Below are 10,878 nucleotides of genomic sequence, written 5' to 3' on the forward strand. Positions count from 1 at the left end.
TCCCTCCAAAAGTTGGGCTCCTCGCGCGGTTTCTTCTAAGAGCTTCCTGGCACTGCCCAACAGCCCCAGACTGTGCAGCTTCCATGGGCAAAAAGCTCCCCTTGTCAGCCCCCTTCGTGCAGCCCCGGGGCTCATGTGTAGCATTTTCTCTCAGGGTCACGTCTCCACCTCGAAAGTAGTGGCTGCGGTGTGCTGAGTGGGTCAGGGCTGGGCCAGCCCTCCACATCCACGATGCTTACTGCATCCTTCCCTAAGTACTCCAGCAGCTGTGGAGGGGAAAAAGCCTCCGACGGGAGGGTCAGGGGACAGGCTCTGACACCCACCCTGGAAACACTGGGCCTCAAGACAGTCTGAGTCCCACGCTTTTCCCGAGAGTTTGACAAGATAACTTCTGGCTTACTAAAAGGGGAAGAGAATCCTAGGATACAATGTGGCTGTTCCAAAGTTGCCGCTTGGCTACAAGATGGATGAGAGGATTGGGTGGGAGGCAAAGGGGAGAGCATGAGCAGGGGGAGCCCCTTGCTGAATGCCCACCTCCCCGCGACGCTTTCTGGGAGGCCAGGGAAAGCGGCCCAGCTAGGGGAGTGGCACACCAGGGGGCTCTAGATAACATCCTCATCCCGGTGAAGAACCCTGCAGCCTTTCCTCTGCGAGAGAAAGGTCCTCACCCCGGTAGTCCGATCAAGGGGGAAAGGGTTAGAGAGAAAGCAATAACAGACTAGGTCTGCGGAGAAACTTGGAGTGACTTCTCAGCGGGGGCCTCGATGGAGGACTCAGGGTAGAGATGCTAGAAAGTTGAGGAGCCATTTCGCCCGATGAGTGATTACGAGGAACGGGAAGGGTTTGGATCCAATGGTTAATGTGGTGGGATGTGCGCGTAGCTCTAATTGATGTGTGGGATGGTGTCTACCGATGTCATATATATTTCTCAAGGTGCCTGTTATGTTATGTGGCTGTAGAAATATCAACAGCTGTTCTTAGCTGGGTCATGGGATGGTTGTGAGGGGAAGCCCGGGACCCAAGATTTGCCCTGCCTTCTACTCCGTCTCATTTCATGTGAGGAGGGGCGGAAGAGGTTATTCAAAGAGTCGATACGATAGAGGCAGGCCTAGCTGTTTCCCCAGCCCCCTCATTGCTTATATCAAGCTGGAGTAGGGGCTAATGGAAAGGCACGAGAGGTGGGGGGAGATTTGGACAGATGTGTTTCGGTGGGCGCATGCTCTTCAGTCTCACCAATTGACCTGCCTGGGCACGGACGGCTGGCGGCATACCCCTCAATCCTGGGCAGGAATTTATTATGTCAGTTGTAATTGGTCATATTAGTTGGGGGGCGATTGACCTCAACCCCATCCCCTTTCCACTACCACCCTTCACGCATCACCTGGGATTTCTTAATCTCCTTGTTTAAATTAGCCCCACTGCCCTCTCAAGGTACTTTCTCTCAACCCCCCCCCCGGCCCAACTTCACCCAGAACGGAATACCTGCGGCCTGGGGGACGTCCTCCATGTCTCCCTGGACAATCTTTGGGACTGCTGGCCCATCTCACCTCCTCACAGATTCCATGCCTTGAACAGGAAAGGAATTATGCCCACCTGCATCCAGAAGCTACAGATGGAGTCCTTTTGTGTGTATCCTCTAGCAGAGGCTGCTTCCTGCATCCCCAACTATCCTCAGATCCTCAGTTTTGGCCGTGCTGCCTTAGCTCATGGAGTTGTCTCTTAGAGTTGGGTGCGCCTCAACCCCCTTCTGAGAGTTAGTGACTATGAGGGGCTGGTGCCCTTCTCAGCACCCTGGATCCCTAAATGCCCCATCCACCTCAATGTCCTGATCTCCTTCCCTCCACTCCTAAATATAACGTGGGGATGGGATGAGGGGGGAGAAAGCAGCATGTCACGGAGAGACCACCTAAGCCCTTCCCGAAGGCCACACTCGTGTGACTTCTGTTCAATGGTGTGTACTTTTGTAGCTGCTCAGCCCTGTGTTCCTCCTCATGCCCTCTCGTCCCCACGCAAAGCCAGGAGAGGTGTAGCTTTGAATCCACATTAAACTAGTTTAAGTTACATACTTACACCCAGGCAGACGCAGCCTCCATTCCCACCCTCTCCACCCAGCATTGCATCACTGGGTGGGGGACCCCATCCAGCTGGCCTCTTGACCCATTCGAACTCCACTGGCTCTTCCGGGTGTAGGAGAAACAATCAGTGGTTCTCCCATTTCCAGAGCAAAAAGACAGCTGATCCAGATCCTTGATCCTTTTAGGAAAATACCCGCCCCAGCCCTTCCACTTTGCCTCAGCTCAGAAGAGGGTAGCTGCTGCATTGTTTGTCTCCGGCTAGGCACGTGGCAGGTGCTTTCTCCACCGCTAAAGAGCCAGGACAGGGACTACCCCTAAACATTGGTCTTCTAAAAACCCGCAACTCTCCTCAGCGTCTGGCCAACTTCCGCAGAGTGCACTTCAGACTGACCAGAATGCTTGGATTGTCCTGGGTACTCATAACTTGTAAATGGTACCTGTGCCCAGGAGTACAGTTGAGAGCATTTGTACAGCGGTGCCCCTCGTCAGAAGGGGGGGGGGGGTACAGCCCAGCCCTCCACTGTGAAAGCCATCAGAAAACTCCTCCTGATCCTCTATTCCTGTCTGCGCTGGTGCAAAGTTCCCCCGACCCGACCCTCCCCTCTGGGTCCTGACCTTCCCCAGAGACACTCAGAGGGGTGGAGAGTGGGGGGGAATTTTTGGGCCACCCTGACAGATTCTTTCTTTGAATACATTACTTGCTGCCTCCTTGGTCTACGAGCTGTTGGTGAACCCGCATAGGAGGAGTTTTAAGGTTTAACCCTTAGAGTTCTGAACTGTTAGGCATCATAGATGCTGGTGCCTCAATCTGTGCAACAGAAGATCCAACAGACCTGGAGTTCAAATCCTAACTCCTGATTAACTTTAACAGCTTGCTTAAAACCTCAGGCAAATGACATTTCACCTCCTTAAGCGCCCTTGGTTTTTCTTCTTCAACACAGTAAAAGATCAGGACTAAAAATACCCTGGATTTCCAAAAGACAAGGGGCAGACTTAATGAATGACCAATACACATTGCTGCTCCGCCTCTCCCCAAATCTGGACAATATGGGCGTTACAACTGGATACTGCCAATCACAACACAAGGGAAATGATCCTGTGCATCTTAGCCATTAATTCCAAAATTAGACAATGAGTCCCTTAGGCCAACCAGGACGATGACCTCGTCCCCCAGAGGCAAACTCTCATCTACCGCTAGACGTTGTCCTGTGATTCCTCTTCAAAACAATTTCACTAATCAACAGGAAAATGTTTATCTGCATTTTTGGGTGGGGGAAGAGGAAAGCCCTTTCTTTTGGGTGTTCCCCCAGTACACACACACCACCCAAAAGCCCCAAGCAGCCAAAGAGGTGACTCAGTGCCAGAGTGGCGGCTCTGCAGACCAAGAGTGTGGACAGTCCTCGTCGTCCACTCCACACACCCGCCCTCCTAACCAGTAGCACTCCTTCCCAGGACTCGCATCTCCCCTGCTGGGTATCCCGCCCTCCCTCCCTCGCGTGCCACCAGAGACCCCTAATTCCCTCTTGGCACATGAGCCAACAAAGGGCTCAGTGGCCCAGAGGGGCCCCACAAGGCAACTGATAACAGGAACCAAAGTACCACACTCGCCACTGGCCAGGCTCAGGCCCACAATAGCACGGCCTCCCACTGGGCTGGAGTCTGGGGATGGACCCCAGGAAGGGGTGGGGCCTTATTCATCACCACCCTGTGTATATGCCAAAGGTGTTGCCTCCTGTCACTAAGGATTAGTCAGAAGGAGCTGTGAAACAGGTGCACGAACACACGAGAAGGAAGTTTAATCCCCTCAGCTTTTATCTCTATACCGCCACCAGCTTCCGCCGGTCCACAAACATTACCTCACTTTTGCGAGGCCTTGGGGGCAGGGCATGCGGCAAGGCAGGCACTGACAATCCCACCCCTGCGCTTTAGATGTCCCCTAGCGCAACATCCTCAACCCCCTCCATAGGCTAACTGGGATGTTGGAGATGGCCTTGCATTAGGAGGGTGAGAAACAGGCCAGACAGGACGTGCAGTGGCGTGAGAAATTTCCACTCAAGAAGAGAGCCTCAGGTTTCTGTCTATGTCACATAAGACTCTCTCATGATCTAAACAAAAAAGTTGAGGCCCCGTGCAGAGGCTTCATCGCCTCAAATCCCAGAAAATTGGGAGGTCGCGCAAGGTGGGGGAGGATCCCTTGAGCCTGGGCGGTGGAGGCTGAAGTGAGCCAGAGTACTACCAAGTTCCCTGGGTATGACAGAAGTGGACAGCCTGTCTTAAAATAAAAAAAAAAAAATAGAAAATAGAAAGGGAAAGGCTTGTATGATCTGGGTAAGACGGCAACGAAGTCCCTTCAGGAGAGGTTCATATGCCCCAAGATCAGCACCACATAGGCAACGGCGTTGCCCACAGGAGTAGTGCTCCCACCGGGCATATCCTGGCCCTAATTGTTGGGGTGGAGGGTCTGGAGGAGAAGGGCCCAATCAACAGCTATGTCTAAAAAAGAGCAAAAAAAACTCCTAAATAAGTGGCCTGACATGTTTGGGGGGAGGGTGGGGAGGAAGGAAGGCTATTAAATGTCTTACAGGATTCTGATCACCATTAGAAAAGATTGCCTGGGAGGAGCTTAGAGACAGAGTGGCGACAGGTCAGGCAGAGAAAGGATGCCAGGAAAAATCATTCTTGAGGAGAGGTCAGAGCGATGAGCGCTGAAAATCGCCCTGGCTCAGCCCCAAGTTTAACTCTAGATACTGTCAGAATGATGGTAGATTGAGGGAAAAAAAGGAGACATGAGAGTCACGGAGTGGGCATCTGAGGTCTCTTAGTTCTCGGTCGCTGCAGTCTGGGACCCTGATGCCAGAAGGGGGTGCAGAGTGTCAGAAGCAGCAGAAGGGCACACTTCCTGTCATTTTTCCTGAGTTCCACTCTACCAGGGGGAGGCCTGGCTCCTAATCCACTCCCACCCCCCACTGCTTCTGTTTTGTTATAAAAGACTGAGTTGAAAACAGCCTGAGTTGGGGTGGAAAGGCCAGAGGGTGGAGAAAAAGGCCAGGCCAGGAACAAGGGGGTAGCAGAGGGACAATTCAAAGTGGGAGGGCTGAGCAGCCCACTAGAGGTCAGGGCCAGATCCTGGACTTGGCGTCCCTTCACTCCCAATGCAGCACAGTGTATTGAGGCCAATAGGAAGAATTTCCCTTTCTCAAGGTTCATGAATTTTCCAACAAAACTTAAAATCCAGGGAGGAAGAATTTCCCTTTCTCAAGCTCCACATGCTTCCCAACGAAGCTTAAAATCCATACTAAAGCAGGTATGAGGAAAAGATAAATGAAGCAAGCTTTGGAGGTGCAAGGATGCTCACTGAATCTTTATCTGCCTCCATTCTAATCCTCTATCAAATGCAGGGATAAGACAACAGAGACTGACACTGACGCTTCCGCAAAAAAGATGGCTAAGAACCTTCCACCACATGTGTGGGACTTCTGACCACACCTGCCCCACAACACTTTGAATGAAAAGCCTGGGCCAGCTGAGCTGGGATCAAGCCAAGAGGGGGATCCAGGCATTTTGCCTCCAGATCAGCCCCCAGCCCCTCAAAGGCAGGTGTGCAGGGCTGTAGAAGACACCAGAAGCTGAAGGAACCAAAAAAGGCAAAGCAGAACTGCTTGTTCCCAGGGTCAAACTACGAACCTGAGTTCCCCAAAGAGGAGGAAGTGAAGAAAAGGGAATACGTGCTATAGAAAACACAGATCTGGACTCAATGACTCATGTCAAGAGCCTGGGCTATCCTGCCGAACCCCACACAGACACTGTCCCAACTCCCCATTCCCAGCAATTCAGACATGACCATGCGCCCACAGGTGTTCTGCCCAGCCTCCTCCGACCCAGCCCCTCCCACCCTCCCACCCGCTACTTACAGTCCCACAGACTCTGACATCATGTAGCCGGCCCCATTCGTCCTCGTAACTGTCCACCATCATGACGCTGTCGTCCTCACGGCCCAGCTCAGCGTTGAGGTGCAGCCGTACCTCCTCACCCAGGGAGTGCATGCCCACTGCTGGGAACAGTCCATCTGGGGACATGGGCATGATGGTAGAGCCCACCTGCAGCGGGGGGAAAGAGGGAGCTGCCGCCTGGCCTGCTTTTCCATAGCTCACCTAATTCTTACAAGGGTACTTTTAAGATGATGCACCAATAATTATCGCACACACTGACAGATTAAAAAAAAAAAAAAAATGCAGGCCGGGCGCGGTTGGCTCAATGCCTGTAAACCAGCACTTTGGGAGGCCGAGGCCGGGCGGATCACAAGGTCAGGAGATCGAGACCACAGTGAAACCCCTGTCTCTACTAAAAATACAAAAAAATTAGCGGGCGCGTGGCGGGCGCTGTAGTCCCAGCTAACTCAGGAGGCTGAGCGCTGGGAGAATGGCGGGAACACCGGAGTCGGAGCTTTGCAGTTGAGCCGGATCGCGGCCACTGCACTCCAGCGCTGGGCCACAGCGTGAGACTCCGTCTCAAAAAAAAAAAAAAAAAAAAAAAAAAAAAAGCAACCCTGAGTGAGAAACGTTTACATATGTGCTACGTAATCTGGCTAAGCAAGTTATCTTACAGAGCTAGAAGAACAAACACAAGTCTCCTGACTTGCTGCCAAATAACTTTCAGTCCCCAACTACGGGTGTGCACTGGATAGGAGATGTGCCAAGGTTGCAGATGCTAAAGGCAGCAAGGACCCCTTGGGCCAAGGACTCCTGAGAAAAAACCAGTTTCCCAATTGTGGGAGATGGAATTGGATAGAAAGGGAGAGAGCTGAGTGTCTCTCTCTTCTATTGGCTTCCTGTCCCATCTCCTCACACCACACATAGTCTCTCTTGAAGAGAATAGTGAAAGGGATGTGATAACAAGGAAAACGGAACACAGAAGGCATATCCCAAAAGCACTAAGTCAAAAAAACCAAAGAGGATTCCAGCTAATGGCCAGGCCATAAATCTCTTTTTCCCTCTTTTTATCTGCTCAAAACCTTCCCCCCAAATCACTAATTTCTGTTCCCCACTTCCTTGTCTCCTCTGCTCCATAACTTGCCTCTCTCTGCCTGCCTATGCTGGGCAATGTTGTCAGCTTCCTCTGGCCATGGGAAGTTACCTTCTCTTACTACACAGGGGAGACTTCTGGAGAATCAGAGCTGGGACTGGAGGAGATGGGAACTCCGTGCCAAGGGGTCCCTGGGCAATCCCCAACCAGACAGGCTTTTCACTAAATCACTCCCCACCAAATCCTTCGGCAGATTTCAGCCACATAAATCCCACCACGATTTCCACACACACACGCTTCCCATTTTTGTGTGAGGAAGATCTGTGCAGTCGTGCACAACAAACGACACAGGATCAATGCCACAGCCAATCCGGTCCCCGGAGTTGCCACTTTGACCCAAAAACTGGCGGCCTCTTGGCTCGGCCATTGTACATCCAAGCAGGACAGAATAGTACAGACACCAGGACCCCAGCCTGGGCCTCCCAACTTCTCCCCAGCACTGACACCCAAGAGGCCCTCAACCCTCATCATGCTGGTCCTCGTCACTCTTGCTGATGGTACCCACTTATGTCCTGGCAGTGAGCATCACCCCTCCTCTATTCTGTAAGCCTTTCAAGGGAAGCTGCCAGGCCACTTCCCCCGTCCCTGCCCAGAAAAGTCTATGACACACCGAATGGGAAAAGCCAGCCCAACCGTACGTTTCTTCCAGATCTAAGGATTCCCAAAATTCATAGGAAACAGGGCCTGGTTGCACAGGGAGGCAACTCACTTTGCCATCATCAGCATGGTAGGCTACAGAGTCAGGCAACCAGCGCAGGCTGTAGTGATCCAGCTGTAGTACTGAGGGACCAGCCCCACAGCAATGGTGCCATCCGGACTCCACTGTCCACAATAGACACCTGGAGAGAAAGAGAGCAAGGGCACAGTCAGCAGGGGCTGGAAAATGGGATGAATTGCTGGGGGTGAGGGGAAGGGGACTTAGAGATTAAAGGGGGCTCTGAGCTCGAGGCTCAAAGAGACAAAACGACATGGGAATCAGGGAAAAAAGATAAGATCTCAGATGGGGGAACTGTGAGAGTGGGTGCCTGTTTCACTTAGAAAATTACTCCCAAGCGGCGCGGGGCCGCAGTGGCTCAAGCCTGTAATCCAGCACTTTGGGAGGCCGGAGACGGGCGGATCACGAGGTTCGGGGAGTCAGGAGATCGAGACCATCCTGAGCTAACACAATGAAAACACCCGTCTCTACTAAAAATACAAAAAAAAATTAGCCGGGCGAGGTGGCGGGCGCCTGTAGTCTCCCGTCCCAGCTACTTCGGGAGGCTGAGGCAGGAGAATGGCGTAACCCGGAGGCAGAGCTTGCAGTGAGCCGAGATAGCGCCACTGACACTCCAGCCTGGGCGACAGAGCGAGACTCCGTCTCAAAAAAAAAAAAGAAAAATTACTGCCCAAGCTTTGGAGAAAGAACGTAGGACTCATCGTCCCTGTATGGTGGGTTTGGGTTAGGGGACATGAGTCAAGGTCTGGATATGGGTCAAAGTCTACCTAGTAAGGGGCAGGGAGAGCAGAAGGGACAGGGTGACAGGGTCTCCAGGGCACCTATCTCTCAAATGAGGGGCCGAACTATCCTGCACCTATTTCCCAGCCAACAGGACAGCCCTGATGGAAAATTAAAAGGCAGGCCAGGTCATACATCTAGAAAAGGAGCTCCTTGGGGGCTTAATGATCTCACCCCCGGGCTCATCCCCCCTGCAGCTGCCCAACCACTGCCTTGATCACCTCAAAATAATTGCTGTCCTTGGTCAGGGGTCGAGAAGCCACGTAGCAGCCAACTTCACCAGAGTTTCCATGGTAACTGAAGGAGGAATGAGGGGAAATTCCATTAACCAGCCTAGCCCAAGAGTAGGGGGAGGGCCTCAGCATCTCCCACCCTTACCCTGCAAAGGGCCAGCACACAGGAGAATCCATCAGGCCGCACTTCAGTACATCGGCAGGACAATCATAACCAGATACTTAAGAGTCACCTCCACCCCCTAAAGCTTCTCTCTCACAGTACTTCTCTCCAGCTGGAATCCAACCATACCAGAACCCAGTGCAAGCCTGGTACTTACGCTTCATTTCCAGGAGGAAAAGAAACGTAGAGCCCTCCTTTACTTGCCTAAGAGAGGTCTCACAAGGACCTGTTTAACCTCAATCTCTCGTGCTGCAGGCTTCATGCCCTCGGCCCTTTTCCTCTAGCTCTGTCCTCAGTGGGAGCTAGGAGAATGGCTGGTCTCTATCCTCTTTACCAAGCCCTTCATCAACTGGAAGACAGTGATTCAGTTCCCATCCTCCAGCTTTGCCTTGCCTCTAGTTAAACAGCACTACTTTTTCTTCCCTCTTCAGTGGAACTTTGTGAGGATCATGGGCTCAGAAGGAGTCAGGGAAGGGGTTCAACAGCCACAAAAAAAGAGGGAGGAAACAAACATGCTGATACAGAACAAGCCAAGGGCTGGAAATACAGGGAGTTGGTGGACAGGGTACACTATACAATGGCCCTATCCCAAATCGCGAAAACAACTGCCTTATGATAACTGCCAACCTTTGCTAGACCCAATCCCATGAGACAGAGGCAGGAGACTCTGGAACCCGCCCTTGGCAGTCCTTAACAAAGCGCCTGCGAAGCACCTGAGACGACCAGCAGCCCCTCCTGAGTCGCTTGACATGATACCCCTTCACCTACCCAGCTGGATCCCCTTTCTTGCTGGATGACGACAGAGCCACCCAAGTGACAGAGGCAGGAGGTGAGTGCAGGTGTGATCGGCGAGCACACACTGCTTCACTCAGAAAGGCCCTCTGGGCGGGTTGGATCACTTGGATGTCAGGAGTTCGGCCTTGCCTGGCCGACCATGGTGAAACCCTGGTCTCTACACAAAAATTACAAAAAATCTTAGCCGTATGTGGTGGTACACACCTGTAATCCCAGCTACTTGGAGGCTGGTTAGGGATGAGAATCTGCTTTTGAACCCATGAGGCGGAGGTTCTGCAGTGGAGCCAAGATCACGCCCCAGCACTGCAGCCTGGGTGACAGAGTGGAGATTCTGTCTTAACAAAAATAAAAAAGAAAAAGAAAAGGCCTCTTGGATGTCCAAGGGCATCCCACTTTCCCTGTGCACAGTCCCCTTCGTCTGGGGAAAAAAAAAAAAAATCCCTTTCCTCTCTGAGAACTGGAACAGAGAAGCAAACATGTGGAAGGCACCTCCCCCTAAACTTCACCTTAAGGTTTCCTCCATCTACACGGCAAATGTCTTGAACCTCTCCTGATACCAGGAAAGCATCGGACCTCTGTCGAAATCTTCCTGATCCGCTTGGCGGCCAAAGTCAGAAACGGTGTTTTAGTGCATGTTGAGGTTCATCCATCTTGTTCATGAAGAACAAACCTGCCACGGGGAGCACGGGGAATTGAGGAGAAGGCGAGGGCCCTGAGTCCGAGTAAAGCCACCTTAGCCTGTGGTGACCCAGAATGTAGAGAAAGGTCACTGGCGCTTGAGGCTAGCTTGCCCAGATTGACCTCAAAACAGACCCCCATCATCCGTTCCTTTCCATTCAACAAACAGTATACCCAAGCTCCCTTACTATGTGGCGCTCTTCTCCATTGCAAGTGATGGAGCTGTGAACACGATGGACAGGATTCCCATTCTCACACGCTGGGATGCTGGGACCTGGACAGGCAAAAAACAGCCATAATAGCGGCTCTGAAAATAACAGGGTTGATAAGTTATAAAGAATCAGGAGGCAGTGGACA

General features: G+C 52.2%; 1 pseudogene; it reads right to left on the bottom strand.

Annotated features, from left to right (window-relative positions):
• Positions 1 to 243: 243 nt before the first annotated feature.
• LOC126947434 (SPRY domain-containing protein 3-like) lies at positions 244 to 10,513 on the bottom strand (annotated as a pseudogene).
• Positions 10,514 to 10,878: the final 365 nt, after the last annotated feature.

The sequence above is a fragment of the Macaca thibetana genome, unplaced genomic scaffold (assembly GCF_024542745.1).
Source record: "Macaca thibetana thibetana isolate TM-01 unplaced genomic scaffold, ASM2454274v1 unplaced_scaffolds316, whole genome shotgun sequence".
NCBI lineage: Eukaryota > Metazoa > Chordata > Mammalia > Primates > Cercopithecidae > Macaca > Macaca thibetana.